We start from the raw sequence: 23,459 nt of genomic DNA, 5'->3' as shown, positions 1-23,459 counted from the left end.
CCCAGAGGAGGCGCTAGCACAACCCTGAGGTACTGAGTGGTGGGCTCTGGATTCCCAGCCCATCTCTAACCCCTGCACCGCCTTGGGCAAGCTGTTCACCCTGTCCGAGGCTCAATCTGCTCCTCTGTGAAATGAGGACACAATTCATCTCTTTCCTAGCATTGCAATGACCTTAAATGAGAGGCTTTGTTTGCAGAAAGTGTGGGCACTCGGCATCTCATCTGAAGACTGTAGCACTCTTCTTGTTCTTCCTAGCAGAAAAGAAACCCCACTAGACCTGAGGAATTGGTAGCCAAAGCTAAACTGCATGCCCCCTGCGGAAGAGAATTCCACTAAGTTGAGCCACCAGGAAGGGCTGGAGGAACATGCATCCCTGGGCACAGGGGCGAGGCTGCCAGAGCAGCTTTTCAGAGAGCTGTTCTCATTTGGGCCCAAGGGACACACAGACAATGAGAGAATACCCAAGAGAGCTTTGTTGCTTGGGACAGAAGATAAGGGAGAGTCAGAAGAAGGGGACCCATGGAAGGAGTGACAAGGCTGATAGCATGTGTGTGTGGGGGGGGGACATTTGCACAAAGCTCAGTTCCCTATACTAAGTAATCTGCATCTGCCTGGCCTTGGCTTGCTCTCAGGGGCCGTGCAGCTGGTAGACACTGCTCCCTCCTCTTGATGGAAGGTTGAGTTGTGGGCTGGAATCCAAGGGTGTGGCCATCATGTACTGGGTGTGTGTGGAGGGTGGAGATGCAAGGATGGGTATCTCCGGAGAGGAAGGCTGACTTGGGACCAGCTCTGGACCCACAAGCCTAAGATGCAACAGAGATTTTACCCTCTCTAGCCCACCTCATGGGGTGCTGCTCTCTGGGTAGAGGCCAGAATATTAGACCAAGGGCAGCCGTAGGAGGTGCAGAGGCAGGGTGTAGCTGCCAGAGGGCCTCCGGCTATCCAGTTCCTGGTCAAGGCCACTTCCTCTGCCTTTACCAGCAGGCCTGCACCCTGCAGCACCTTCTGCTCTTCTCTCTGATTTATGACACACACACCCAGGGAAAGCAGGGGCTCCAGACCCTTGCCTGCAGGGCCCCTGAACATCTGGAGAGAATCTCTCTAAACTAAATGAGTGCCAAGTTGTCTCATGTCAGAATTTTCCATGGCTCCCCTTTCTCAGGAAAATTCAGTCTTTGGGACCCCTTCCCCATGACTTGCCACCGAGAACTCCTGCAGGAGCCACTTCCAATAGGCCCTGTATCCTGGACACGGGAGCACCTGCTTCTTCCTCCAACTCCCTCGAGGGCACACCCTCTCATTGAGCCTCACAGTCGCCTGGGGCACACACTCTACCAGCTGACCTTCCACTCCTCAGCTCTCCCTGTGCTGTCAGCCCCTGCTCCTTTCTCTGCCACGGCGTACAACTTACTGGGCTCAGAACCAACAGTTGCTTCCCTGGGCTGGTGCAGAGGAGACTATGGATGTGACGGCTAATTTTATTTGTCAGCTTGGCCAGGTCATGGTGCCCAGTTGTTTGGTCAAACATCAATCTAGATATTTTTGTGAAGGTATTTGGTAGATATGATTAACATATACAACCATTAGACTTTGAATAAAGCAGATTATCCTCCAAAACATGGGTGGGTCTCATCCAATCAGTTGAAGGCCTTAAGAGCAAAGACTGAGGTTTCCCAGAGAAGGAATTCTGCTCTCAGTCTGTATTTGAGTTTCCAGCCTTTGGACTTGAGAGCATGCAAAAACTCCTGCCTGGATCTGTAGCCTGCTGGCCTGCCTGTTGATTTCAGATGTGCCAGCCCTGACAATAGCATGAGCTGATTACTTAAACTAAATCTTTCTGTCTCTGTCTCTCTCCCTAATACAGTGGACATGTGAGTGAAGTGTGTTGGCAGCACTGGCATGTAGCAGCCACCACCATGCACAGGAAATGTGAACACTCTTGGGGAACCCATAGCTGCGTACAAAAATCCAACCTGCACCCACAGCCTCCCCACCCCACATGGACCCAAGCCTGGTGCAGGCCACACCTGCATGGTCTAGACAGGTTACCGACTTGTGGTATTGAAGGCTGTGTCCCCTCCCAGCTATCTGCCACCAGCAGGGCAACCCCGGGCAAGGTTCTTTTCCTCTCTTGCCCTCAGTGTCCTTATGTGTCAACAGCAGAGCCAGATGAGAGTAGTTACTTGTAAATGTTTTACAGTAGCAGCTTGATCTGGGCCCAAGGGAATCTCATACAGTAGGCCAACTCTTAACACTGCCCAAGTATGGCTTCTTTGGCTTCTGTGGAAGGCAGGGAGCTGCAGAGAGCTCCCCTGCACCCTGCCCTGCACCCCAGCCTGAAACTTGGACTTTGACCTCCAGAGTCTTGCCACATCTCTGCCTGCTCTGACATCAGCAGACTGTACTCAACACACTTCTGGGTGGAATCTACCTTCCCCAGTGCCTTGCCTAGCTTGATGTGCCTCTGGGTTGGTGGAGGGAAGCTCATTACTGCTTGTGACTCATAAGAGTCTAAAATCAGCAGACAAAAAGCTCCTTTCAGAGCTCCCTTTGAACTCTAGGCTCTCGTTATGTGGCAAAGATATTTAGAAAATTGATACAAGAGCAATCACATGTAAGGCAGAAAAATGTGGCCTTGTCTTCAAGGAGAAGTAGCAGCTGGGGCCCCCCCTTTGAGTCCTCACACTCGGGCCCCACTCTTAACTGAGCGGCCTGGGACAGGTGTCCCTGTTTGAAAGCAGCTGCACTCTGCTGGCTGACAGGCCCAATTGAAGGCAAGGAGCCCAGATTCACAGTACTGGTCAGTGGCCTGTTAAGAACCGGGCCGCACAGCAGGACATGAGTGGCCAAAGTTTCATCTGTATCTGCAGCCTCTCCCCAGAGCTGGCATCACTGCCTCAGATCATTAGGTGTTAGATTCTCATAGGATCACTAGTCCCTGGTGTCAGAAAGGTTGGGGACTGCTGTTCTGGGCAATTTTGTCAGCTCTCCAGGGAACTGGCACATGTGATCCCTGAGCACTCCAAAAAGGGCATAGGTAGCTAGCCTGAGAATTCCAAAAGGTGGCTTTGGCTTCCTTTTCGCTCCACTCTTGAGTAAATGAAAATACTTCCTAGAATGAACTGGTAACGCAAAAGGAACTGGTAAAGTTAATGAACATGTGGTTTTTACCTGGTCCTAAGTCGGGGTGATACGATGCTGGACATCATTCTTCTAGCACAGAGAATAACCTCCCATCACACACCCTTCTGCCGTCTCAGCCCCTGCAGGAGCCTCTGAAGGCTTAGGAATAAAGAGCAATTAAGAGCTGTTAATAATATAATCAGAATTTCAAAAGTGCATGGGAAGAGCTGGGGAGAGCTCACTCTGAAGATCAAGGGAAACTTCTGTGGATTTGCTTTTCCTGACCACCTGGGTACACCACCAAATGCCAGTGGTTTTGTTATGGGTAGGCTCTGAAACGGAATTCTAGCACCAGCGTGACTTGTCCCACAGGGATCAGAGCTGTCGCTTTCAGAACTGAGCTGGTACAAAGGCAGTCCAGGAGCCCCAGGCTCTGGTAGCTCTGGCTTGCCACCTGCTGCCCGTGGCATTGCAGTCACTGTCTTTCTTCCCAGCGCAGGGTACATAAGGACATCAGCAGCCTGTGGCTCTCGAAGCCAGGGTCTGGTCCTACCTTCTAGGTATTCACTGCCATACACTTGGCAGCTGCTTTTAGGCAAAGAGGACAGCAGAGGGCCCAGGCAAGGATCCCTGGATGGCGTCTCTTTGCTACCACTACACCTTGGGCTGGAACTGTGGCAAATCAAAGCAGGAGCCAGGAGTTAGAGGTATAAGCCTGGAGGTGTGAGCACAGGCTCCTGCCAGCCATTGGCAATGAGCTAGAGTGGCATTTGACCTGGAGCCAGGAGCTCATGGGCACTGAGCAGGCCTGACAGGGGACCAAGCCTGCCATATTGCCTCAGCCTTAAGTGAAGGGCAGAGAGGCTTTGCCCAGCCAGGCACAGCCAGCTTCCAGGAGCTCCTTGGGTGCCACCTGGCAGGGTCTGGGCCCTTGGGACAGCCTATGGGCTCTAGGTCTTGGGAGCAGCATGGCCCACCATGTGAGTGTCCTAGTATTGCTATAACAAGTTACGACAAACCGTGTGACTTAAAAGAACAGAAATTTATTGTCTCATAGTTCTGCAGACCAGAAGTTTGAAATCCTGGAATATTTCTTCTTGGCTTGTCCAGCTTCTGGTGGTTGCCAGCATCCTTGGCGTTCCTTAGCTCGTGGCTGCATCACTCTAATCTCTTGCTCCTTTTTCATATGGCCTTTTCTTCTGCTCTGTGTCTTTCTCTTCTTCTATCTCTGTAGAGACACTCATCATTGAATTTAGGGTCTACCAGGATAATCTAGGATGACATCATCCCAAGATATTTTACTTCATTATATCTGCAAAGAGCCTTTTTCCACAATATCATGTTCACAGGATCTGGAGGTTAGAGCTTGGACATATCATTTTTGTGGGTCGCTATTCATTCCACTATGTCCATCCCTATCAATGGATCACAGGTCACTGAATTCCTGGAAGCCTGGACATCAGGGCAGAGCTGCTATCAAGGAGACCACTGCCACCTTCTCCTTTCATAATTGAAGTAGCTGAGACCTCAGGGGAGGAGGCTGTCTTGCCTCAAGATCCCCTGGCAAGTATGGGACAGAGCAGGGACCTATCACCTAGTCCCCAGGCTACTATTGCCTGGATAAGCTTGCTGCACTCAGGGCCGGACCCAATTCATTTAGAGGGCATAAGCATTTGCAAGGCAAACAAACCCGCAGGGGCCCTGGGTACAAGGCATGGCTGGACTTTGAGGTGGTGTCTCTACTCCTACATCTTGGTGTGACATTAGGAGGCCTTGCTCTTCACAGGCCTCGGGCCCCTCAGCTGGACAGAAAGAGGGCTAGAGTAAGTACCTCAGGGTGGTCTCCCAGCCAGGTGCCCATGGCTGCCTAGAAGACCACAGTAGCCCATTGTTTTCAGTATGGCTACCAATCAGCTAGGACCTGCCAGACTCGAGCTGCCATGGCACCAAGAGGAAACACACTGGTAGTATCTCCTCTGAAATACCAACAGGGATGCCCTTGACTGGGCTGTGGCTCGTGGGTCTCTAGGAATAGCCTGTATGCCTCACAGTATGCCAAGCCAGAGCAGGAAGCCTTTGGAGTTTATAGCTTGGGGTAGGGCTAGAACAAGTTGCACTCCAGTGCCCCCTGGTCCTGGCTGCCATCTGACGCTCCCATTCTCCTATAACTTCTATACTAGTGTGACTGACTTCTTTGGAAGTCTTCTTCCCCCATTACACCAGGACCTGCATCTTAGTCACTTGTGTCACCCTCATCCCAGTCCTCGAGGAATCTGCCAGCTCTATCAGGAGATGACTTCTTTCTCACTGGGCAAATGGCACTTATTCTGCCCCTCACCTCCCTTCCTTCCACTAGATATGTCCTAGTTTATCAGAGTCTTTCTCAGTGTAAGGCCTAGAACCAGCCAGAATGTCTGGCTGGCATCCGGCCGGAGCGGAGCAGAGGGGAACTGAACACACCACACACTGCCAACCACTTGACATCTAGCATCTCACTGAATCCTCCTAACAGCACTTTGAAGTAGTTTCTGTTATTGTACTCATTGAAAAGATGAAAAAGACCATCTGAGTCTCACAGGGATTAAGGAATTTGCCAAAGTCACAGACTCAAAAATCTTATCAGACGATCTGGTTCCAGAGCCTATGCCTTACACACTAAATTGCAGAAGAGAGCAGCACACTCACCTCCCTTGTTCAGAATACATTGCCTCTGTTGATACAGCCCAAAGCCCTGATTGCAAATCTGGCCACTCCACTGTGGTAACAACTCATACTGAGTGGTGAGACTATTCTTGCCCATCTCCGTGTCTTGCCCTATGTGTTCTCTGGGATTTGGTTCAGAGTCCCTTGGTCTCCATTGCCAAGGTCCTGTCCTCCAACTTAGCCACACATGTGCAGGTCTCTCCTTCTCCCTACTCCATGCCCCTGCAAACCAATGTGATCATTGAGGAGAGAGAAGTTAGAACACAGCAGGCAGACAAAGGGCTGGTGCGCAGAGCTGTGAACTGGCAACAGCTAAATTGAGAGCAATTCCTGGAAATCAGGAAACAACTATTGAGGCCAAAGGCATCAAAATTAAATCGGCCTTTCAAACAAACAAGTCCATCTCCGCGGGCATCAAATGTGATTCTGCAAGGTTCTAAGACAAGCTTTAAATGAGATAAAGTCTTCCAGCACAGGTCGGGTTGGGCTCCTGAGGGCAGTGTTGGATGATCAGCAAAAACCATTACCATGATCTTGGTGGAATTGCAAGCCATTGAAGGAAATTGAGAGCAGAGAATGTGGGCCTCAGGTTCTTTCTATGCTCAGGACCCAACCTTCCTGCAGGGGCAGGAACTGTGTCATCTGAAAAATGGTGGCGGTGGCGGAGGGCGGGTAAGAAACAGCATCTTCAGTACAGCCTGGTGTCAGGGAGACTTTCTTCCTCTCAAGGATTCTTCCAGCCCTAGGTGCTAAAATTCCTGGGGTTGGAGTAGTCCAGAAGTATAACCCCTTTTCCCTATCTGTGAAATAAGATCACTTTTAAGAAACATGGACAAATATCCACACAATGGTGATGTTCCTTGGGGACTCAAAAAAGGCAAAATATGCTCCATGAGCTTTGAGCATTTACAGCTGCAGCCATATGGCATTTTCCAGTTTTACATTCTGGGCATTGGAGCTAAATACTTGCAATCTGGTACAATTCAACAAGTGACCCCTACCCCAGTAATAAACAAGGCCGAACTGCGGGGAAGTGGAGAGGAAAGACTTGGTGCCGTTGGGGAGCTCACAGATGAGGAAACACCTCCTTCTAATATAATACCCAGCCTGCTACGTGCTGGAGGAAATGTTCTGAGAGTGGGCTCAGGAAGTTCATAGAAAAACATAATATTTTTTTTCATTTAAAAACCTAGGAAGCCTTCCTGGAAGAGGCAGAGGTTCACCTGGGCTTTGGAGAATAAGTATTTCAGTGGCCAGAGATGATGATGAGGGCATTCCCAGTGCAGGGGAGAGCATTGGCGAGGGCATGGAAGGACATACTTGAACCATGGTGAATAACCCACTTTGTCCTGGGCCAACAGCATAGGCTGAGGTCAGCCTGATTCTGTAGGTGATAGGAACCCATCAAAGGTCATGATTAAGGGAGGTGGCATGAGCAGATGTATCTATAGCCTTAAGCAGCTTTTCTCAGAGTAAGACCCCTGGAGGTTCCCAAGATCCTTTTAGAAGATCTGCGAGGTCAAAACTCTTTCCGCAATAACACTAAAATGTTTTTTTGCCTTTTCCACTGAGTCGACATTGGCACTGATAATGCAAAAGCAGTGGTGGGTAAAACAGCAGATGCCTGGGCATGAATCAGGGCGGTGGCACCAAATCTACTAGTTGTTATTGGATTCTCCACCACCGTGCACTTGCAGTTAAAAATAAAAAGCCAGCCTCGCTTAAGAATGTCGTTAGCGAAACAGTAATAATTAACTTTATGAAGTATCTATATTTCAAAAATTCCATGTGACAAAATGGGAAATCTGCCTAAAGCACTTGTGCCGGAAACCACAGTGCGATGGTTGACTCAAGGCAAAGCACTCATGCGATTATTTGAGTTCTGAGCTGAACTGGCTGATTTCTCATAGAACATCATATTTACTTGAAGGAATGACTAATGTTACTCAGATTTGGGTATTTGGCAGGCATTTTCTCATAAATGAATGAAGTGAGCCCATTACTTCAGGGAAAACAACTGACAGTAATTTTTGCCAATGATAAAATTTCAGCTTTAAAGCAAAAATTAGAATTTTGAAAAGCTTGGATCTACCACTGTGAGCCTGACAGCTTCCCAATACTTAAAGACTTTTTTCCAATGAGATGGGTGGCTGTAGGAACAAACATGATTTTTTTGATATTGTAGAATGAAATGTGTCAACGTATGGAAGCTATGCATAAATCAGGGCATCCATATTGTCCAACTGACCAAATGTATGATGTTACCAAACCACAAATGAGAGAAAGACCCAAAGGATAAGAATCCTTGGAGTTTAATGGAACTGAGTATGAAAAGTTCACTGGTAAATATTCTACATTGCACTTAATCTGTAAGAAATGATAATGGTCAAGTTTTGGGGTCATACCAAAAAAGAATATCCACAATTATATGAAAACTCTATTAAAACATCCCTCCCTCTTCCAATTGCATATCAGTGTGAGCCTGGATTTCTTTCATACATTTTGACCATGAGATATCGAAACTGAACAGAGAATTGGATGTAAGAATTTAACTGTCTTCTATCAAGCCAGATACTGGGAAAATTTGAAAGACGTGTAAAATGATGCAACTCTTCAATACAAGTTTTCATTTGGGAAAAACAAAAGTTTTTTTTATAGTTATTTTCATCAAAATATTATTTATACATGTAAAATGAGTTTACTATTATTTTAATTTCACTATTAACAGAGAAGTAAATATTTTAACAATTTTGTTGCTAATACAGAAGAGATATAACTCACATAGAGAAAAGCTCTGGGATTCTCGACAACTTTGTTGTTGTTGCTGATTTATCTCATTCTATTCTGCTTCTTTTTTTCGGAGGTGAAATTCACATGGCATAAAATTAACCATTTTGAATCATAGAATTTATTGGAATTTGTACATTCACAATACTGTGCAACTATCACTTCTAACAAGCTCCAGATTATTTTCTTCACCCCAAAAGGAAACACGATACCCTTGAAGAAGTCACTCCACTTTGTCTTCCCCCTAGTCTCTAGCAAACACTAATCTACTCTCTGTCTCTGAGGATTTCTCCTCAATACGTTTTCAGAGCACAAAAGGGTCTGAGATCAAATAGTTTGAGAACCACTGGTTTAGTGGTTTGAATCCCAGCTCTGCTCTTATTAGCTGTGATACCTTGGTAAAGTCACTTCTAAAAGTCTAGTTTTCCTGACCCTTAAAATGGACATAATAGTAGAATCTTCATAGGGCTCTTATGAGGATTAAAGGGGAAAATGCACATAAAGTTCCTGGAGCATAGTAGATACTCAGTAAGTGGAGTCCTTATCAACCCTTGGGAGGAAGCATTGATTCTAGTTCTGTACATTCTGTCCCTAGATGTGACTGAAAATATCTTGAGAACAAGAGCCAGGTCTTATTCGCCTCATTGCCACTTGCTTACCAACCATGAGACACTGGTGAGTAAATTTACCTAAGACTTGCTTTCCTCATCTATAAAATGGAGTTAAGTATAATACCCATCTCAAAGAGTAGTTGTGAGAATCATTCTCGGTACACAGGAGGCATGCAATGGCAGGTAGTCATTAAGGAGACTGCAATGTTGACAACAATGACACTGATGAAAATACTGATACTGTGCTTCTTGGCTCACATGCCTTGCACGTAGCTCAGGAGCCACCACCGCAGCTTGGTTCTTCCTTCAGGCTGTCTGGGTGAAGGGCCATAATGCCCTCTTCTCCAGAGATGGCAAGATCATGGCAGCACTCTTTGCCCAGAGCCCTAGGGGTCTTTGTCTTTGCTTGGTGGCTTTCTGTGCACAGGCTGGTTGGGCTTTGGAAGAGCAAATAAGCTTACATTAAGCTTTTCTGCTGGAGCTGTATCTCACTTCCAGCCCCAAAGGACACTCCGGTCCTCCAGTTCTGCACTCAGCTAGATTAAAGGGCACTTGGACAACCGGTGGAAGTTCCCAAGGTACCCGGGAAAGGTCTTAGATGCACAAACTTGAGAGGTGCTTTTATATGTGCTGCATAGCTCCCCATGGCCACTCCCACAAAACCCCTTTCTTTATCAAAGGAAAGAAACCTGCTCTGCTACTGGAGTCCATTCCAATGGTTCAGGGCTCCCTAGGGTAAATCTGCCTCCACTGTCATCGGCAAGTGGATCCAGGCCTGTGAGGCCTGCAGCTGTTGGCTCTGAGCCTTGCAGTATGGGCTGACTCCCATGAAGCTAGAGAGGCCACCATTGAGCCACCTATCACTGCCACACTTACCCTGCTCTGAAATCTGAGTTCTTGTCAACATTATTTTGCGAGTGGTAAGCTGAGAAAGGCTGGCCCTCTCAGCCACATCCCCAAAGGGTGGGCAGACGGGTGGGCTGGAGAGAAGATAAGACTGGGTGGGAGTCAAGTGACTTGAAGCTAGCCCTGCTGGGGACTGAAGGCACGAACTCCTGGGCCTCAGTTTCCCCACCTGAAGAATGAGAAGGTTGGACTAGTTCTGAGCTTTTGGAATTCAGGCAGCATTAGTCAGGGAAAGTTGCTCACTTTCCTGAGCCCTTGAGGACAGTCTACCTGATTCGCTTTGCCCTGGAGAAGCTTGTTCTGGTCCCAAAGATCTGAATACTATTGGCAAGGGTCAATTCTATTGAGTGAGTGACATAAATCATCATACAACACAAGAGAAAGCTGGCCACTGCCAAGATTCGCCCAAATGAGGACGGAGTATCTTCTTGCTTTGCACACAGACAGGGCACCCATGGGGACACTGAGCCAAAAACAGATTGGTATATGTGTTGATGGGTAACAGCAGCAGATGAGTGTGGGGAACATACCACAGTTAGGGCCTGGGACAATTTATTGGGAGGTCTTAGGAACCTCTGGAAACTTAGCCCGAGGATAATATGGACTGGGTCCCTGATACACTGCAGCTCCATGTGCTGTGGGTTCTGAATGCCTGTGGTTACAGCCCCCTGGCACTCTTACCTGATTAATCACAGCTACCACCTTCTCTGGTCTCTGCACAGTCCTCCCTCTGGAGTCAGTGGCTTCCAGCTGACCTGGACAGGGCTGCTGTTTAGATGGCACCTACCGGGACACCTCTCCAGGGCTGCCTGAAATCCCTCCTGGAAGTAGGCAGGCTGGGAAATTGGCGTCGCTCACACGGAACTCTCCAGGCTTCATTCGGACCAGGGCTGGAGCCAATCAGGGAGTCATGGGGGATTTTTCCCACCTCCTTTCTTATTGTATAAAGACACCCTTTTCATCCAAGGCTGCATTCTCGGCTACCCTGGCTGGCAGCTGGCTCTACTCCCAGCTCTCCTTCCCCTCATCCCTCTCCCCAGCTCCTGCTCCTCTAATCTGTCTCCTCCTTGCCAGCCTCCTGCCTCTCTCAGTGTTCCCTGTTCCTCTCAGCTGCCCACTTTCCTCCCCCTGCCTCCCCCGCCATTCTTGCACCCTTGGTGGCCTTGGAAGGCCAGTGTCTGAGACCTAGTCAGACAGAGCAGAGATGCGGGCGAGCTGGGTTACCACCGGCCTGGGCTACAAGGAGGCAGAGGCCCTAAGCAGGGACTGGGGTCCCAGCACTGCACTGAGCCCACAGCTGCCTGAGCAGATGTCACAGAAAAGAGAGCAGCCTGGCGGGGTGGGACCTGAGCTGCAGGGACCAGGCCACCTGAGTGACCTGGAACGGCATGCCAGGCAGTCGACCAGAAGCAGCCGCGATCCACAGGTAGCCCCACTACACAAGACTGTGTCTACACAGACTGAGCCCCCACGCGGGGGTGAGGGCTGCATCTACATGATATGAGACTCTGCCAGGAGACGCAGGCTGCATCTATATGGAGCCAGGCTCTCCGAGGAGATGCAGATGGTGTCCACGCAGGAGAAGACTCCCCAAGGAAATGAGGGCTGTGTCTCCACAAGACAAGATTCTGCAAAGAGATACAGGCTGCGTGTACATGGAGCCCGGCCCGGCAGGCGGATGCAGACTGCATCTACACAGAGCCAAGATCTGCCAGGAGAGGCAGACAGAACGAACCCAGAACAGTACGCAACCTGGAGACACAGGCAGCACCAACACCAGGGACTGTGGCTCCTCCGGGTGACGCCGACTGCCACTGCGTGGACCACAGCTCTGCAGAGCACTGATGGCTGGTCCATCCGGGAACGAGGCGGTGCCCGGAGGCGGAGGTTGCAGCACCTGCGAATGCGGCTCTTCAGGACCTCCCGGGACTCTCCGTGGTGCACAGCTCTACATGGTGGTGCCGGCTGGGTCAGCACCGAGCGAAGCTTCACAAGGTGCTGCAGACACATGCACACAAGGAGGCTCAGTGAGGAGGCGCAGATGACATGCGCACAAGATGAGCCTCAGCAGGCTGAGGTAGGCCACTGCCACGAAGGACGTGGCTCTGTCCCCAGGAACACAGTGTGTCTGCAATGAACTCCAGGTCCATCTGTATAGTGTGACACTCCACAAGAAGATGTCAGCTGGGTGGACATCTGCTCTGCAAGCAGAAAAAAGGTGCGTCTACAGAAGCCAGAGCTCTGTGGGGAGGCACAGGCTGAGTCTGCACAGAACCAGCCCATGGCTGCCCAAGAGAAGGTGGCACGTTCCTCGGACGAGGCTGCATCTACCCAGGATGAGACGGTGTCTGCCTGGGATGAAGTTGCATCCGTCTCAAGAAAAGTTGTGCCTGCAGAGAACGAGGCTATGCCTACTCAGAATGACATTGTGTCTGAAGAGAATCGAGCAGCATCTATGCAATGCCATACGGATTCTTCAGAAAATGAGGCTTCCCAAGGAACTGCAATCAGGCCAAGCCCCTGCCCGCGTAAACGCACCAGGCTATCCCGTGAAGACACAACCCACATCTATAGCGTGTACAGCCTCACTGGGCACTGCCACCTGGATTGGCACAGAAAGCCCCTCTGTACCTACTGACAGGCAGTATATGGATGAGCCAGGGCTGCTGGTGGATATGCAGCTTGTGTCTATGTGGAGTGTGGCTCCAGGCTGAATTGGCATGGAGCAACACTTTACACATGGACTCCAACTGTTCACTGATGACCCCAGGCTTTCCCTGCCAGCATCACCTGCCTCTATGGCCAGCACCTGGATAAGCTCAGAAGTGGCCACTGCACTTAACTCAACTGGGGATATTTGAGGAGACTCACTCTGTATCCATACCAAGTGGAGCTCCTCAAGGAACTGCAGACTGGATAAGGGAAGCAGAAAGAGCTGCTCCAAGGGGATGATGGCTCATTCCACCTGAACCGGGACACTAGCTGGAGGCTCAGCCCATGTTTACTTTGAGCCCAGCTCAGCAAGGATCTGGATGTGGGCTTATCGAGGCCTCCGCCAGGGGCACAGGCTGCATCTAGCACAGCAGAGGTCCATGTGCAAGACCAGCCTGCCTCCATGCCCACCACAGCGCTGACAAGAAACACAGCTTGAATGAGTATGACTGAACATGCCTCTGTTGGGATGGGGGGGAGGCTCTGGCAGTTCCTCACCAATGCTGAGCACCAAACGCAAGCACGGGATGCACCTACACACAGTGCGGCTGGGCCATCCTCCAGTCCTGGCCCCTTCCATCTCTGTGCACAGGCAGCTGGAAGGGCATTGCCAAGGTGTACAGCCTTGCCCAGGGCTGGACCCAGCCCTCCCAGTCAGCATGAGTTTGCTGTGCTACACTCTTCTCTATCACTGCCTGCTGGACTGTCCCCTAGCCCCATTTCAGCCCCTTCCTCTCTCTCTGAGTCTCATGCCTGACCCCAGTCTGCAGGTCCTCTAGACTGGGTTCCAGAAGCCTGGCATTCCTAGATTCGGACAGAGTCCCCCACATACACGAAGGTACAGAGCTGATTTGCTTGTACAAAGCCTTCTGCAGGTCTTAATCTGTAAAACGTCTTCCTAATAAATCTGAAAAACCACCAGTGCCTGGTTCTGTTTCTCTCTGGTTGGGAGATTCTGGGTTCATAGCCACACAGAGAGGAGCTGTGTGGGGCCCTACGCCCTGGGAACTATTTGGACAGAGGTTACAGGGATTGGAGGGCGGCAATAGGAGTGTTCCTGGCAGAAGGCACTCCATGAATAAAGGCCTGGGGGGTAGGAAAGCACGAACTCTTTTGAGGAAACAGCACGTCACATATATTTTCTGGACTGTGGTGGGTTGCCGTCTCCTGGGCCCCTTAGCATGCTGCAGAGCTGTCCACCATCAATTGTAGCCCTGGTCCCTGTTGCATTCTCCTCTTCTGCTGTCCTGACCTCAGAGGCTGAGCTTCTCACAGGGCCGCCACAGCTCTCTTCCCTTCTACTCCCCTCCCACTCCACACTCCCCAGGAACCCCAGCAACCCCCAGGGCCCCGGTTACTCTCTACACTGGTGCTGTCTGGTGGAAATTTCTATAATGATGGGAATGGTCCATATCTGCACTGCCCACTATAGCTGCCATGAGTCCCATGTACATATCAAGATACTGCATATATGGCTAGGTGAGTGAGCACCTGAATTTTTAATTGTAATTAATCTTTATTTTCTATTTTAAAGTCGTGAAACATGTATAAAATTCACCATTTGAGCCATTATTGTGTACAATTCGCTGACATCAATTATACTCAGTGTTGTGCAACCATCACCATCTATTTCCATAACTTTTTCATCATCCCAAACATAAACTCTGTACTCAGTTTTTTAAAATTAAAATTAGTTTAAACTGAAATAGTAACATGTGGCTAGGAGCCACGAGACTGGACAGCCTAGAAGTCAGTGACCTCCAAATGAACATCTCCAGGCTAGACCTCCCCTCTGCCTTGAGCCTTAGTCATGGATACACAACTGCCCAATGGGCACATCCATCTGGGTGCTTTACTAGCACCTCAAACTCTTACAAACTTTCCAAAATCGAACCCACTGTATTCAGCCTCAGCTCCCAACATGACTTCTTCTGGGTTCCCTTTCTTACAAAACGGCAGCACAAGCCACTCAACAGCCTGAGCCAGAAAGCCGGGAGTCACCTCAGACATCTCTCACATTGCTTCCACAGCAAATTATTTCCAAGCTCTGCATTCTGCTTCCTCCAAGTATCTCCTCTGGGCCCTATCTTCTCCCTCCTCACTGTCGTTCCTTGGGGTTGGTTCCCTCCTCCACACTGTCTGACCTTGAATCTCCTCTGCCTACCCCTCCACCACCACACACCTGCCTGTCCCCTTCTTAAGCCCGTGCTGCTGGAGGCTGGCCAGGCTCCCAGCCTTGCCCTCAGCACTGGATGTTTGGCAGAACTGCAAGGACTCACTATTGAGATGCTGCCTGGTGCCCACCTCACCCCCCGTGTAAGGAGCCCAGATAGGTGCTGTGAAGAACGAGACCTCGACAAGCTTGGGAAAATCAGAACAAGGAACAGGAGGAGGCTATTCAGGCTCCTAGGACAGTCCCCACCAAGGCTAGCCAAGAGGCAAGGGGAGCAGAATTCCTGCGAGGGGAACCCCACAGATTGGGACTCAAACTCTGGCTCCGTCGCTGAACAGCTGTCTCAGTTTCTCATCTGTAAGAGGGGAATGATTATCTCCCATCCTTCACTGTGCGATGAGGATTAAATGAAGTAATGCAGGGGATGGGGTCTGCCATGTCGTTGGTACCAGGTCAGCTTCCTTAGGGAGTAAATGTTACTGGTCCCAGCTCACATAGGACACAGGAGTGGATAGGGAGTGCTGTGGCAGCATCTTGGAGATTATTCCAAGAAGCTACAGATTTGTCAATTGGAGCTCAGAGATGAGCAAATGCCCTCCAGAAAAAGGGGCCCAGGTGCTGCCTGCAGAATTGTCACCTTGGCTCGTGGGCAAGCCTTCCTAGCAAGGAGGTTTCTGTCTCTGGACCTTTGTCACTCCTGTTCCTGGGGTGTGTAAAGGCACAATGTGTGCCCGCTAACTGCGCTGTCTGCTGGGCCCCGGGCAAGACCCACACAGTGGCTACTACAGAGGACCTGCTCCTTTCTCCCAGAGCCTGGCGGTCATTAAGTCATTCAAAAGCTGTGAACGTTTTACCTGGAAAGGAATAAAGAAACTCTGGATTTGAGAAAGTGAGTCATCAGCACTAAATGTCTTAGCTGAACCTTCTGGTAGCAGGTTTTTTTTGAAGGTTTCATTCTGCAGGCAGTCAGCACAGAGAGCGCCACTTTTGCCTTATTTAGTGACAATTCAGCTGTTTTCAAAAACAGCTCCCAGCGGTGATCTCTGGACAGGGGGTGGTAGCAGGCCCTCCAGCCGGAAAGAGGAAGTGGTCTGCTATAGGGATTTCTGTTTTAAAGACCCGCCCTAGGCTATAGTGAGCAGTGATTAGAAGCTGCACCTTTGGACCAGGTCATGTTTTGCTGAGCCCCCAAGACTGCAAGCTGCGACTCTCCTCTGGAGAAGGCCTGGGGCCTGGGGCCTGGTGCCTGGGAAGGTGTTTCTGGAAATGGAGTTGTATGTAACTTCCTGAGGGCGGGGTTGGGGGATCGGGGCTCTCGGGGGTGGAGGGTGGGGGGTGGGACACGTGCAGACAAGGGGCAGGGGAAAGATGAGTAATGAACTTAAATATGGACTCCGAGATCGGCCTGGCTGTAGGGCCTTAGACATTATTCATCCTCCACTACTTTACAGCTGGAGAAACTGTGGCATTGAGAACAGAAGCAACTTGCTGAGCATCACTGCACACCGCAGCACCCATTGCATTTCCCACACTGAACAGGGGGCCCTTCCTCGAGGGATGTTCTCCAAAAGAGTGTCTAATTCTCAGGTGAAAATGCAACCTTAATGTGACTGCAACACACGCAGCACAGCTTTAGCATCTTCATCTACAGGTGCACTAATCCTGGGCCCCAGCTGGGTATGGACACACGCACATGCACGTATGCGCGCACGTGTACACACACACGTGAGTGTGTGCTTTTAGGCAAGATGCCTAACCATGCGCAGAAGTCTGGATCTTTCCAAGCACTCACTCATCTCTCTCGTGGGGTTTACGAGGCCCCCAGGGCTCCCCTGTGGCATTCTACGGAAAGCTTCGCTGACATAAAAATAGAACATTCAGGCGTTTGGATGCACAGTTCTCACTCTCCTTCTAAGCTGTGGAAATCATTCTATTACAGCGTTAGCTACATGGCTGTGAAAGACAATGCAAGAGGAGGCAGAGGAAGAGAAAGCAGGAGGCCCAGCTCCTCTGTCAACACTGACTCCAAGGCCTGGGCCTTGGGTCCTTGGGCCTGTAACTGAGCTCTTACTTACCTGACCAGGCAGAAGACACTCCAAGGTAAGGGCATGTCCTTTGTAAACATAGCTCTAGTCATAGACCATCGAAGGCTTGGAATCCATCAAACCCAACCATCCCCTACCCATATTCTATAAGTGGGCCTTCTGAGGCTAAGGGATTCAGGTCAGTTTAACACACGTTTTCTGACTATCTCCAGAGATCGACAGCCCCAACTGAGTGCTCCTTGTCCACCAGAAACATGAAGGTAGCACCATACTGGCCCCTTTATACTTATATGATTGATTAGTTAAGCAATGGCTCCTACCTGGAGCTTTCTGCTTGCTCTAACTGCAGGCAAATCTAGGATGAGTACTCTAAGCTTATGGGACTTGCTCTCACGGTCAAGTTGCTGTATTTGGTCCACCCTTCCTGGTAATCACATCAATGAAGCTGAAAGGAGTCACCTCTCCAGGTCATGTGCTCACTTCAAAGACCACCCAGGGCTCCGGCTCACACTTGGCTCACACTCAGGCGCAGCAGGCAGTTGGCAAAGTTAAGGTTGGGAGTGTCACACCCAAAGGCCCCAATTAACATCAGGTTGTTGAGCAAACCAGGCAGACTGCTCCCAGCAGGCAGAGGCCAGACTATACCCCCTCAGGCAGGCCCACCAACCGAGCAGGGATAGGAAAGTATGTACAATTCTACCGGCCTCACTCTAAATGCACCTTAAGCCATGTTTGATGATCTTCTTGCCTCAAAGTGTTAGAGAAGATGGCTCTTGAGCTAGGGTTGGTGATTTCTTCTTTCTTAATTGTCAATTCTAGTGCAATCAGTGCATCCGAATTATATACATACCTCATTATAACTCTAGATGCCAGTCAGGACACGGCCTGCAATCTGACTGTAAGGTGTGACTGAAGAGATCCCCCCTCCGCCACATATACATGCCGATCCAGTCCCATTCGACTCTCATCAACCCCCTCCCCATCCTTCCCAAACACAGGCACACACAGCCTCTTGATCTGGCAAAGCTCCAATTCTTCCGGAAGTCACCTTCCTCAGGCTGCGTGAGCCAGCCCTCTTTGGGACCCCTGTCTCACCCCAGTACTCAGCATGGTACACTAAGACTATTTTAAGGCCTGAATCCCATGGATGGTGGACTCCTTAAGGATGGAGCGCAACACTTGCCCCCAGTTCCTGGTACAAACTGGGGGACAGAATATGCTGCTGAAACGGATGAGGGAGCCAGTGAGTAAGCCAGGCACTGGGGGAGTGTTGAGCCAGAGCCCCAGCCCCACCCACTGCAGAAGATCAATTCAGGAGTTCTCTCCAGGGCCACCTTTCATTTGTCGCATTCATAGGTGAGGATTCAGGAGTGAAATAGACAGATTTCTATGCATGGCATGACTAATGCAGGGGCTTTTACTGTGGATTACAAAAATAGCCCGAATGTGTGGATGCCACCTAGCGATGGATGACATCATGCTGGCCTGTGGGGAGTCTGCTGGTTTTTTTTTTTTTGGTGGTGGTTGGGGGGGGGCGTCACCTTGTTATTAGCTATTTTGACTTTGCAGAGGAAAGGGTCCTTGGTGAAAAGCCAGCCTGCATCGTCCCACCTGTCCAGGTCCCACAGGCTGCCGGCAAGGAGTGAGTACCTAGTCCCCTGCCCTCCACCTCAGACTTGGGGCCTCTGAGGGCAGTAGGGTGCCCTCTGCTTCCTATGAGCCATCGCATGGTGGTCCGAGTACTGGTGGGGCTCCCATCTGTCTACTCTCAGGGCAGAAGGGAAGATGATCTCTTTGGGGGCGGTCCTCTGAGCAGCCTGGTGCTCGGGTACCTTCCCTCAGGTACACTCAGCATCTCTCGGCCACTCTACATGCCACTGCAAAGACAGGGCAGTCTCAGAGAGCCTTGTTAAAAGCCAGCTCCAGCTCTACTGCAAAATCAATAGTCACATGGTGGGGTCTCTGCTTTAAAAGAAAACTTCGTTGTGACAAGGAACATAAGCCTGCTCTATTTTCCTCCTTCAACAGAGGGCTTAAAAAGCGCACGCTCTGCCACTTCCAATAGACCTGGCCAGGTTGAACATATTTTCCCAGATAAATCAACTCCCAGTAGCCACCCTCCAAGGTGAAAGGAAGACACCAGACTAAACAATCTTTGTGGGAAAGACAGGAAGTGAGCTTGCTGCACTGAGGCTACTGGCAGCACGCACACACAGTGGGTAGGGACCAGGTAGCTCGCCCCTGAGGTGAAGCCCTGGCCTCCAGTGTGGCCACGGGACAGCTCTGGTGCTGGAAAGCACTATCCTCACCCTTCACTGTGTCCGCCTGCTCACCTCCCACCTTTCTAGGCTGCCTTGTGTCACCAGGGATGAAATGAGGACAAGCTCCAGGAGAAAACACCTGTGGCATGACTCCTCCCCATTGGGGGCCTGTAACTAATTACTCCAGAGGTAAAGTCACTTCACTATTCTGAGCCTCAGTTTCCTCATGCATAAAACAGCAAAAATAAAACCATAATCCTCAGGTCTATAGTTTAGTTGGTAGTATTGTACCAATGTTGATTATCTGCTTTTAATAAGCATACCAAGGTTATACCCTCAAACTCGGCCCCTGCACTGACAGGCTGGGTGACTCGGGCAGCTGTGCTGCGTCTTCTCCTCTGTGGAGACACTACTCCCAGAAGAACTGCTGCCCAGGGCCCTCCTAGGTCCTCAGTGGTCAGTATTCTGGCATGGCGGACTTGGAAGGGCTCTCAGAGATTGGCTACTTCCGTGATCCCATTTTACAAAGAAGGAAACTGAGTCCCAGAGAAGGAAGGGATTGGCCTGAGGTGCCCCCAGCCAGAAAACTACTTCTTTTCACCTCTCTGTTTGAAAATTAAGCTTCTTATTTTGAGTTAATTGTAGATTCGCATGTGGTTGTAAGAAGTAATACAGAGGTACCATGTACCCTTCACCCTCAGTGAAACAGATCTCGTTCTGAAAGTGGGTGTGAGATGGGGGTGGAGCGTGTGCGTGTGCTCATAGAGGGCGGATGGAACGAGGAAAATAGAAAAGGCTATTGTACATTCAAAGTCAGGTCTGATACGCTTTATCCCAAGCTGAAACTGCTAAAAGAATCTTTTATCTTTTTGCAGTATCCAAGACTATTGAGACAGTGAGCTATGACTAGTTGGTTTTGCCCATTTACCCATTTGGTTCCTCCCTGGCCTTCTCCCATCTCCCATGCCACCTTATGCTCCTATCCCCACTACCCTTCCTTTGAAGAATGGGAGGTCCTACAAATGGAGGCTGCTAGACAGCTCGGCATCCTCTCTGCATCAGAAACCTGCCAACAGCCCCTGAGCAGGCAGCTGTTCACCCCACAGGACCAGAGGGTTCCACCTGGCTGAACACGTGCTCTGTGAATCACCGACTTTCCACAGAAGCATGACTTCTCTCCTGTACCTCCCCCACCAAGTCTCTGCAGACACCAGCTCTGGACTGTCATGCCTCAATGATCAAGTCTCATCTTTATTTCTTCTCAAATTCCTAAACACCAGCAAGTGATTTGAGTTGATCACTTCAAAAATATTTTTGGCTTAAAAAAAAAAGAGCTGTGGTCTGCTTTTCCATGGGGTGGACAGGCAAAATCCTTGTCAAGAGGCCTTGATAACCTCTTGAGTCATGATCATATTTTGATTTGGTTTTCAGAGTTGTGGGTGGTCCATACCTGGATACACTAGGGTCTTGCTGCAAAAGACAGTTTCTTATAAGCATGAAAGAAGGGTACACTGCCTCAGAACTGAAAAGAGAAGGGCTGCTTGGGCCAGGGTAGGGCAAAGAGGGGAGGCTGGCCCTAGGGAGTAGATTAAGTCATGGAAGAGGGGGGCGGGCCCACTGTCTCAACACAGATTACAGAAGGCTTCAGAGGTCGCACCTGGCTGTGGACTACATCCTCTAAGGTACGGGAGCCATGGACTGATTTGAGCAAAGGACTAATGAGGTCCGAATTGTGTTGGAAGAATACAGACAGTGAAAAATCAGGAGGATGTTAGAACGGCTGATTTTGCCAGGCCACTTGGGGAGAAGCCCTGGGAATTCACGGCTCTGCAAAACTCCCAGGGAAGAGGAGCCAAGAGAAGCCTCCTTTTGTGGCTGCGTACTCAGCCCAGGAGGACGCTGGCACGGTAGAGCATCCTTTGGTAGAGAAGCGGCACCAGTGAACTGTGGGGCTACCAGTCACCCACATCCGTGAGCACCAAAGGAAACTGTGTTGCAGCTCTCACTTTTACTTCAGGGTTCCTCTTATGAAATTCATGGTCTAGTAAAGTCTTTGCAAGTGACCGCATCATAGAGGATCATAGGCATATGGCTCCTGCACTGGAGCTGGGCCACTATCCTGGGGGTGAACTGAGGCTCTCTGTAGTTCTACCTGCTGTGGAGCCTCCTTATAACCTACCTTGGGAGGAGGTAACTGTGGGGCCCTATTCCTCGGAAGCACAGGGATAGGGAGAGGCAGAGTGGCATGCCAGCATACTGGGCCCTGGCACTGGAGAGACACGGGTGGACCAGAACCAGGTGTCCAAGGTCAGGCAGTCAGGGGAGCAAGGAGTAAGTTCAAGAATCGGGTCCCATGGCTGGACTCGGCCTCCCTTCCTGCTCTGTCTCCCATTGGAAGCTCTCTGCTAGTGTTTAGCACCAAAACCTCTGCGTACAGGGTTCTGACTTCCTGCGTGGCAGGCTGATGATGTGCCCCAGGGCTTCCTGACCGAGAGGGCCACCTGACAGCATGCTGTCCTATGTGCCAGTGACCTAGGAGGGCTTAAGAGCCTGGGCAAGTGAGTATACAGCAGCCTGTAGATGGTGAGGAGAGCTGGCACCAGGGAGCCTGGAAGGGCTTCGGGCTCTAGAAGATACTGAGGATGAACCTCAAAGGCCTTTAATGTCATTCCTTTCTCTAAAAAGGCCAACTTTTTAAAAAAGAGCCCTCCTCCCAGGCACTACTAAAGACAGGCTCTTCTAGGGATTTCTTGCCCTGCACAGTCCTGTCTGGTTGAATGGTTTTTGCAGGCCAGCACTGGCCTCCTGAAGCAAGCCTGCAGGAGTTGGTATCCTCAAGAGGCTTGGTATTAATATCGAGATGGCACAAGCTCTTATTTTCTGGTAGCAACACATGCTTATGGGCTAGGAGGGCCAAGACTTTTGATAGGGCACTGGGGAATGGGCCTCAAATCTAGAATGTTCTAGTTGGCGCCAAGTTATTTTGTGATTTTTGTCTCATGATCAAATCATGCTGCCAAAAATGAAAAAAAAAGCATGCCAACTTCTAATATGAGCATCACTTCACCCCAGTAACAAATAAGATCATTTCAGAAATACAATAAATAACACATCTGTATATCTGTTTTGTATATTCCCCAAGACACACAAAGACTGAGAGCTTGGCAGAGAAAGAAGAGGCCAAAGGGACACTGTGGCTGGCCTTTACATTTTGGGGATGGGGAAGCTGAGTCCCAGAATAAATGAAAATATAGGCAGGATCATTCCTTATTTACTGAACCTTTCATCATCTCTTGAATTTTCACTTGTACTGTGAGGCAGGATGTGCAGTGGGTGAGAGCAGGTAATCAGGAGCCAGACCCCTTGAGTTGGAAACTTACAGTCATTGCATCAGCTGGGGCAAGTCTTTTAATCTCTCTGACCCTCATTTTCTTCTTCTGCAAAACGGGGATGATAACAGAACCTGTCTCTTAGGGTTGTTGTGAATTCAATGAAATAATACATATAATGTATTTAGAACAGTGCTTGGCACACACTACAGACTATAAAAGTGTCAGCTATTACTTCTTAAAATCTTATCGGGCTCCACAAGAGCCTTTTAGAGTGGGAAGAGCAAGATATTAGTCCATTTGATAGATCAGAAAATTGAGGCTTGGGGAGGTACAGCGATCTGCTTGGCTTTATATACCTAGTCAAGGGTAGAGCCAGGAATCAATCCCAGACCTGGAACCACCTCTTTTTTTTTTAACCCGGGTTGCAGTAAGAAAGCTACTATCTTATACATATTTCTAAATATCGAAGGTGTCTTACAATGAAAACACAGATTACAGAGGGCAGTGGAACTAAACCTTTGAGAGAGAAGTCATAAACCTTCAGAGAAAGGAGGGGTCATTTTGCTGAGACCCAAAGGTGAGATCACTAAGACCAAAATACGCTTGGCTCTGCGCTTCTTGGCAGCCAGCGCACAGGAGTGATGGGGCCAGATTCTGACCAGCATTGCCAATAGGAAGGTTTCTGGGTCAAGAAGTGACCAGGATGGCAGGGGTGGGAAGGCGGTGCTTCATCATTGCTAAGCCTGCCCCATGGCTGGGTTGCATGGACAGAGGTAAAGGAGGCCCGTGTATGCCCAAAGGCTCCA

General features: G+C 49.8%; 1 long non-coding RNA gene across 1 annotated transcript in view; it reads right to left on the bottom strand.

Moving 5' to 3' along the window:
- Nucleotides 1–4,179: 4,179 nt before the first annotated feature.
- LOC107499481 overlaps nt 4,180–23,459 on the bottom strand; it is a 171,334-nt gene continuing 152,054 nt past the window's right edge. Inside the window, exons 13-14 of the long non-coding RNA XR_004952801.1 lie at nt 10,812–12,128; nt 4,180–4,351 (exon numbers count right to left, since the gene is read on the bottom strand). This is a non-coding gene — a long non-coding RNA (uncharacterized LOC107499481). The remainder of the gene's footprint in view (nt 4,352–10,811; nt 12,129–23,459) is intronic.

The sequence above is a fragment of the Rousettus aegyptiacus genome, unplaced genomic scaffold, assembly GCF_014176215.1.
Source record: "Rousettus aegyptiacus isolate mRouAeg1 unplaced genomic scaffold, mRouAeg1.p scaffold_m13_p_9, whole genome shotgun sequence".
Taxonomy (NCBI): domain Eukaryota; kingdom Metazoa; phylum Chordata; class Mammalia; order Chiroptera; family Pteropodidae; genus Rousettus; species Rousettus aegyptiacus.
The sequence above is the reverse complement of the archived record's forward strand: the minus strand, read 5'-3'. Positions and strand labels throughout refer to the sequence as shown.